Here is an 8,974-nt window from a genome sequence, read left to right on the forward strand (position 1 = left end):
TCTGAGCTATAGCTCGGAGTAATCCTGAGTTGTAGCCAGTCCAGACATCTATATTTGGGGCAGCTAAACGGCAATGTAGGATCCTCACAAGGATCCACGTTTAGGGTCAACTACTTGTGTTGATGCATTTATTCTTCTGCTTTACTTTACAAGCTTGCTTATTTTGCTTATATTTGTTGACTTCGTATAGGTTGTTCACTTAGTTATTGCATTAGTGAACTTTCAATTCCACAATTGTATGAAAAAAGTGTTTTTGAATAAAATTTGGTAAGTCGCATATTCATATACCCCGTCTAGTCGACACCGTTGATCTTTCACACCTACTAGTGCTCATCTCGATCCACCTCCGTGTGGCGTCTCGATGGCACCATTCGAAGAAGCTGGCCGCAACCCTCACCGCGCAGGGGCGGCCGGTGTTGCCCACCATCATCCCACTTGTATCCAAGGAGATCTAGGAGGTGTCCGTTCTTGTTGGCTCACTCCGCAATTACCTAATGATGGGGACCGTGCTCCTCAAGGAAGATGCACAGCAGCACACTGCCGGGGACAGTGAATCGCTATGCGGCAACATCGCAAACGGATCGACGTGGACCGTTCCTAGGCCGGCCCGGCACAAGCGCGTCAATGTTCTAGGGTTGAGCGACACCTGAGGCATTTTGTGCCAACATGGCACATTAGGAGAGCTGGTCGGATTGGGCTGATATGGCATGGCTATATCCTGAGGCATATCGGGCTCACGTCGTGCTAGCCCGACAAGGCCCAAGTCCCACCTTAAGAAGAAGAAAACAACTACACGCATGCACACACATGTGTGTCTTCTATTCATAATTGGAAAATATTTAAAATGATCAATGATTGTGTTCCAAAGCGTACATACTACACAACACAATAATTACAGACCGAACCAAGTGATCTGGCTTAGGCACGCTAACAGCTCATATCATGTCCTACTCACCAGTTGGTAGCAAGCGGCTCTTGTAGCTCTCAATGCTCGAACTGGATAGGAAATGCCCGATCTGGATATGAAATGTCACATGAACGTTCACTGCTTCAGGAATAATTCCATGTTGTTGGCATCCTTGTGGATTCAATAGAAGGCACATTCCGTGCGCTCACGTTGAGTGGTACCATTCGGTACTCAATGTTGAGGTCCTTGAGGACTTTCATCATCTCCTGGAGCACCAGCTCCCTCCTCACGCACCTCATCCCCATGTCCTGGAAGTTGAACGTGTGACAGAGCCATATGGATATTTTTAGTTTGTTGGCCTCATCTACATCTTGAAGGACAACCATCGCCCCTGGGTACCAATGCTCTTTCTTGTTGTTGATGCATCTGGAGTCATAAGTGTAAAAATTGGTTAGTTCGATGTGGTATTCTAAATGACACAAGTAAAAAACATAGGAAACTTCCAAAATTATGTTTCACGTTTAGTTGTCAACATGCTCATAGTTCAGTTGTTAACAAATCAGTTTTGATCAAACCATGTGATAAAGGCACTAATACGAACCGTAGTATTCTTTCCTTCATGAGTGCTAGTTTCACTACTGGTGTGGCTACGTGGATATAGAAGTCAATTCCTTCTCCCATATCAGGACTCCTGCAGAAGTTCATAATCGGTATGTTGGCCAGTACATTGTTTGGATAATATATCTTCAGGTTGTCATAACGGAGAAAGACTGTTGTCAAGATATTCATTTCCTCGACAACAACCTGAAATTCAGGTGGTTAAAACTTCCAATGAGTCCAAGCTAAAATTAGATTTAATGAGCAAAGGAGCAAGAAAAAGATTACCACACCTAAACTTCCTCAATTTCACAGCGGTCACCAACATCAAAAGGATGCATCACAAATAAGAAAACAACTGCCTCAAAATTGCCTTCAAAGTGTCTCCAAATACAATAATTGCCACCAAAAATGGTGAACTAAGGAAAACAAGGAAATTCGTTGTCGCTATGCCAAGAATATGAAGCCAGAGAACAAACACGATGATGCCACCAACAACATTAGTCATCTGGTTGAGCTTGGATACTGCAATTTTTGTATCATTAAGGGTTAGGGCAAGGGCTTTGCACTCTCTAAATGCATTCACCTACAGAAGAATACATCAGGACTCCTGCAGAAGTTCATAATCGGTATGTTGGCCAGTACATTGTTTGGATAATATATCTTCAGGTTGTCATAACGGAGAAAGACTGTTGTCAAGATATTCATTTCCTCGACAACAACCTGAAATTCAGGTGGTTAAAACTTCCAATGAGTCCAAGCTAAAATTAGATTTAATGAGCAAAGGAGCAAGAAAAAGATTACCACACCTAAACTTCCTCAATTTCACAGCGGTCACCAACATCAAAAGGATGCATCACAAATAAGAAAACAACTGCCTCAAAATTGCCTTCAAAGTGTCTCCAAATACAATAATTGCCACCAAAAATGGTGAACTAAGGAAAACAAGGAAATTCGTTGTCGCTATGCCAAGAATATGAAGCCAGAGAACAAACACGATGATGCCACCAACAACATTAGTCATCTGGTTGAGCTTGGATACTGCAATTTTTGTATCATTAAGGGTTAGGGCAAGGGCTTTGCACTCTCTAAATGCATTCACCTACAGAAGAATACATCAGGACTCCTGCAGAAGTTCATAATCGGTATGTTGGCCAGTACATTGTTTGGATAATATATCTTCAGGTTGTCATAACGGAGAAAGACTGTTGTCAAGATATTCATTTCCTCGACAACAACCTGAAATTCAGGTGGTTAAAACTTCCAATGAGTCCAAGCTAAAATTAGATTTAATGAGCAAAGGAGCAAGAAAAAGATTACCACACCTAAACTTCCTCAATTTCACAGCGGTCACCAACATCAAAAGGATGCATCACAAATAAGAAAACAACTGCCTCAAAATTGCCTTCAAAGTGTCTCCAAATACAATAATAGCTCCTGCTTGCGCAGGGTCCGGGGAAGGGTCCGACCACTTTGGGTCTATTGTACGCAGCCTTTCCCTACATTTCTGCAAGAGGCTGTTTACAGGACTTGAACCCGTGACCTCCTGGTCACAAGGCAACAGCTTTACCGCTGCGCCAAGGCTCCCCTTCCACATTTGGAATATTAAAACGAGAAAATTTGTAAACTTCTGCAATCCATCCTGTCTGCAATCTTTATCTTTACCTAATAATAAAGGACGGAGGCTTTTATAGTTCTCCATACGTCATCCTATTATATTCGTTGATTTTATGTTAATCATAAAGATCGATGGCTGAGATATAAAAGGATAGTCAACTTTTTCCGTAAGCGACGAGTACTGAACGTGGCGAGCAGGCTCACTCATTCGGATGGGCCAAATCCGGCCAATACCTTGGCGGAGCTCTCCATCAGGAGAAAAAAGTAGAGTTTGTTTCCTTATTCGTTACACAAAAGGATGCAGCATGGGCCACGGCCTAGGTCTCCGCCCCATCTAGTACGTAAACATCTCGCCTTTCTCTTTGCCTCTTGGATCTCATCTATTTGGCAGCCTCCCTGCTCCTCTCTTGAGCCCCTCGATCAATGGATGCCAACGACTGGAAAGCGACGGTCGTGTGATCGCGGACGGCAGCGATGTCAAGGCACTCGCGGCCGAGGAAGGCGGGCAGGCGCTCGCCGACATTCGCCACGGCCACGCATCTCTTGGTGACGTTGGACAACACGATCAGCATGGCTGGTTAGCTGCTGCCGCCATGTCGTGGTGGCCAAGCACACGGCAGGCCTGGCCGCCGCTACCGTTTCGTGATTGGTCGTCAGTGCCATTACACATGGCCGGCAAGGCTCGTGCCTCATGGTTTTGTCTGCGTGGCGGACATGACTGACAAAGCTTGCGCTGCCACCGCCACTTCCAGGCCATAGGTGTCGCACACATCGCGGTCCGCAGGTGACAGTCCTGCTACTGGGGGCTAGCGTGCATGCAACCGCATCGGGGGAGCAGCAGAGGGTAAAGGACAGCATACAGATTCTGGAGCTCTCCATGCTGCCGTTGGATGTGTCGACGCCGAAGTTGGCAATCATGTGGTCGACGCAACAAGGAGCGACGGACACACCCTGGACATGCGTTGCAAGAGGCCAGAATTGAACCTCTCCATCGATGACTTTGCCGTACTGTAAGACATGAAGAAGCTACCTAACTGACAACCAGGAGGAGCGCTTGTTCCCTCGACCCTGATGCGGGAGGGCATAGGCGAGGGAGCTAGGCGGCTGGGAGCAAGGCCTCTGTGGCGACCGGCCGGCCGCTACCACAGCCACAAAATACACATGGATTCTTCGTGTCTAACATGCCAATTCCTCCGTCCGGGAAATAATGAAAGTTCTTGTGCTTGCTGCTTCTGCTCGTGTATGTGCCAAGATGTGGGCGTGACTAGATGATGAAGCAGTTCAGAACCATGAACGAGTTCAAGAAATCAACACTAGGCGTATGTGCGTGCTCTGAGATGAACAACATTTCCTCAGACTATTAAACTTGATAATTTTCTACTAGCATTTTTGCAGTTTCGGTGGAGCAGATCAAGGGGCTCAAGGACATGTTCAATAGCATCGACAAGCATAACAACGTCATGTTCACGCTCAAAGCTTTTAGACCGGACCGAAGTGGGTAAGTTGAACACCAACAACGGTAATTAGTACATCTCAGGCATATAAGTTGTGCAGTTCTGTTAAATTTGGCAAGGAACTCAATTAGCTGCTATCAAAGTCAAATACGACCTACTACCTCTTTCCTCTACTCACTGTACATCTGCCAAAGTAACTGAAACTAAGCTATACCTTTTGCTCTCCAAAATATCTAGGCATGGAATGCTGAGTTTACACCAGTATATGTAGTTAAACCTAGGCAAGCTAGGTTAAATAATGACCATGCTATTGATATAGAACCTTTTAGTGTGCATGAATAGCAGACTGTAAAATACTCCCTCCGTTCCTAAATATAAGTCTTTGTAGAGATTTCAACATGAACTACATACGGATGTATATAGACATATTTTAGAGTGTAGATTCACTCATTTTGCTTCGTATATAGTTCATATAGGAATCTCTAAAACGACTTATATTTAGGAACTGAGGGAGTATCTAGGAATGTTTTGGTTCAGCTCTTAGGATACAACAGACTTAGAACAGTTTTGCTTTTGCATCATACATTTGACAGACAAACGGGTTCAACTCCCTTTTGTGTTCTGCTGACTTCGGCACAACTACATCTACCCATGCTTCACCGGAGGTACATCGTTCAGTTGTTTTCAAGTGTTGAAAGGAATGAAATCTTCACTCTTTGTTCTAATCCTTAGAAGAAGAATGGTAGTAAAGGCGTACGATATGATATCTCACTATATTTGATTTCTAGATGTCATGTTCCCTTTCCTTTTTTCATAAAGGAATTCCAGTGTTCCTTTTTATTGTGAAATAGGAATTCCACTTTTATTAGGTGATTTGAGACCGAAAGCAGAGTCACCTTTTCTCCCTCCAGAGAGTCAAGTATGTTGTTCTTGCTTGGGAAAAACCATGTATAATTTTGCAATAGGCTACTTACCGACTATGACCATGCATAGGATGGAAGAGGCACTTGGAAAAGGCCAGCAAGTCGATCACCTTTACACATATATGCTTTGGAACTTGATATATCCAATCCAAGTACTTTCTTTGTTTATGTCACAGTATGATTCAGATTATGCTAATGTGTAGAATTGCTTCAAGTGCAAATAAGAAACCTTCAACTATTGGGCATTCTGAATATATGGTGCTAATCTAGCTAATGTTGAAGGTACGATCATATAAAAACCAGTGATGGGTGACCAGATGGATGTATTTGGCCTATTTTTCAGTTTTTCGCTCACCGTGAAGCATTGCCCGCCCATCAACAATAATGTCCACTTAGTTTTAAATTACCACTTATAGGTGACCCAGATTAAACCAAAATAAGACACTCCTTACCATGGTTTCCCAACTTATTGCTCTTTGAGACATGCTTGAGAATTACAAAAACATTTGAGGTGGAAAAAGATTTGAGAGTTTTTATGGTACCCTGGTACTCCATAGAGCAAGCTCGGAGTACTCAGAAAATCTGGCCGCTCATCTATAGGGTTACTTTAGTCTTTTCACCGTGCTAATTAATTGGTGTTTGATCGTAATATAATTTCTCAGATTAGATCGACCCCGTTGACGCGCACGCCGCCGTCCGCCATCGTCTTCTTCCTACCAAACAAGGATACATGTTTTACTCCGCGAATCTCACCCAAGTTCGGCCATGGTCTACATCGCTGGAGGCACTAGCAGCGCATGTGCAAGGGAATATGTGAATTACGGGTTGGTCTGTTCTAGAAATCTATGGCGACACAATCTATCAAATTGACCTTAGGGATAGTCGACTCCTATCCCGTTTATTCATACGTCCATTAATTCTTTCGACCTTTGATACTTGCTACCTTTGCATTCAGATCTTGCGGGAGGAGATTTTGTTCGGTACGATACTACCTTGCATCCAAATCCAGGTCAAAAAGTATTCTGCATCTCCACATGTTCTTGCTTCATGGCCTCTCGCCTCAGGCTACAGTTCTCCACCCAAGTTGGCCCTTTCCAACGTCGCACTGGCGCATCGCAGCTATGGCCGGTCCGGCGAGCAGCGGGCGATTCATATGAGCCAAAATACACGACGCGATATATTTGTTCTTTCAGAAAGTTATTCTGTGACACTTTTGCCCCTCAACTTATGGTACTCCCGGGTAATTAGTGGTGGTACTCCTGGGTACACGTATTGGAGTACCATCCAATCTTAACCACTGGATTAGGACAAATGAAGGGTCCATGTTAATTTCAGGGTACCGTAGAAGAGCTCAAAAGATTTATCCTTACAGACTGTATTTTAGGAATTTATATACCATCGGCAAAATGTACTAAAGATAAATAAGTAGTTGCTTTTTATTTATCATAATCAAATGTATGCCTCACCTCTATATTTCTTCAGAGTCCTGCAATATCTTATATTGAAAATTTATAATTAATTTGCATGTGCGAGATGGTCATATGTAGGCCATGGAAACGATGCAGGGCAAGAAGAATGTGGTGCGGACGTGATCAAATACTCTCATCAATGTCGACAAGGGCGGAAAGTAGGATAAACGACAAAACAGGTGTGGCCCCGTGTTGAAATAGAGGACGTATACCTGTGGCGGATTTTATTTCACCCGTTGCAACGCACGGGTATTTTTGCTAGTAAATATGAAAGAACACAACAGTGCACTACATAAGTCATAAAAATTACTATGCTATTTCTAAACTATAGAATTAATTATACCATTAGTTCATATCATGAGCTAAAAAATTCCTACATTGCAGATAAACTACATTAGATTTGATCGATTTCTCAAGTTTGGAATTTCTAATTCACATCTAGTAGATTGATTTTTGTTTAGCCACAAACCCCAAAGTCCGCAAAAACCTGCGTACAAATCGCAACGGCATCAACTCCATACACCCACGGGACCGCCCTACACGTCGGCTTTGATTCGATCTACATCGATAGAGCGCCGGCATCGCCTAATTCTTAACAACGCATATATGCCTGCCCCTCCCACGTCCCTCAGTATTAACTCCTTTTTATTATTGCATTGCATGCATGGCACACCCTTGGTATTAATACCAATTCCTTTATGTTATTCTCTCCATATTTTTAGGAATCTCCCATTCTTCTGTTATCCACACTGATCACACAATTTATTCTCTTCTTTATTTATTACTTCTGTATGCCCATTGAAATCGATCATTCATACTCCTTCCGATCCATATAGGCCCTCATAACATATATACATTTAGGACTCCTCTTTTATACTCCTAGGAGTATGTACTCCCTAATTGGATAAGGTAGCTAGATGGATATCTGTTGATCACGCCCGTACAAGAAGCAAACTAACTAGCTTAAGCATGCATAACTACTACCTATAAGAAAGGGCATGCAAGCGGTGGCTTAAGTTTAGAAAAATGGAAGCTCATCCGGGACGCCATGTTTTGCATATACCTTCACTTTTTTTTGCATTGGTAAAAATGACTATATGGCATACATATGAATCATGTGTTAGGAATTACACCCACAATGAACGATGACTAGGTATATCTGAAACAAAATAAGAGCATGAAGTTACCGCTTACTGCCACAGTTGCTGATGGAGTATATACTGACCTTTTTTAAGAGTATAAACTTCATATATAAGGAGTATATACTGATTTCTTTGACGGAGTACACATTGATTTTTTTTAAAGGAGTATATACTGAATTTTTATTAAAAGAGTACATACAAAATTTATTTTTAAAGGCATATATACTTTTTTTGCGAGGAGTTTATACTGACATTCTAACTGGTATGTCTGCATTTTTATAAGGAATAGATACTAACTTTTTTAAGGAGTATAAACTCATCTAGAAAAGGGGTATGTGCTGTCCTTTTTATGATAGAGTATATTACTATATACCACATTATTTGCAGGTATGTACTTCATTTTCCATGATAGAGTATATACAACATTTCCCCTAAAAAAGAGTATATACAACATTATTCATGAATAAGTATATACTACCTTCTGAATGTTTGGAGTAGTACACTGAAAAAATTCCTTGCAGAAGGAATATATTATATCTAAGATACAACCTGAAGAATAGAGTATATATGTTCGGAAAACAAACTTTTAATGCATCGTCGCTAGAAGTATGCATTTATTTTCATCATACAACCTTTACATTGAAGGAAGCATGCACGTACAGAGTTGAACAACAAATCGGTTTCAGTCCACAACGGACTGAGATTGCGCGATTTGGGTAGGGAGAAAATTAGAAGGATATAGATGCTGGTCTGTATGCTATTTACATAGCTAGTCTTTGTTCAAGAATCAAGATGATATGATACACGGCACGCATATAAAAACTAGTACCAAGCTGATGTGTAGCAGGGTTGATATAGCTCGGAC

At 42.1% G+C, this 8,974-nt stretch overlaps 1 pseudogene; it reads right to left on the reverse strand.

The window, feature by feature from the left end:
* Nucleotides 1-1,050: 1,050 nt before the first annotated feature.
* Nucleotides 1,051-3,693, reverse strand: LOC125532539 (annotated as a pseudogene).
* Between the last annotated feature and the right edge of the window lie 5,281 nt (nt 3,694-8,974).

The sequence above is a fragment of the Triticum urartu genome, chromosome 1, assembly GCF_003073215.2.
Source record: "Triticum urartu cultivar G1812 chromosome 1, Tu2.1, whole genome shotgun sequence".
Lineage (NCBI taxonomy): Eukaryota > Viridiplantae > Streptophyta > Magnoliopsida > Poales > Poaceae > Triticum > Triticum urartu.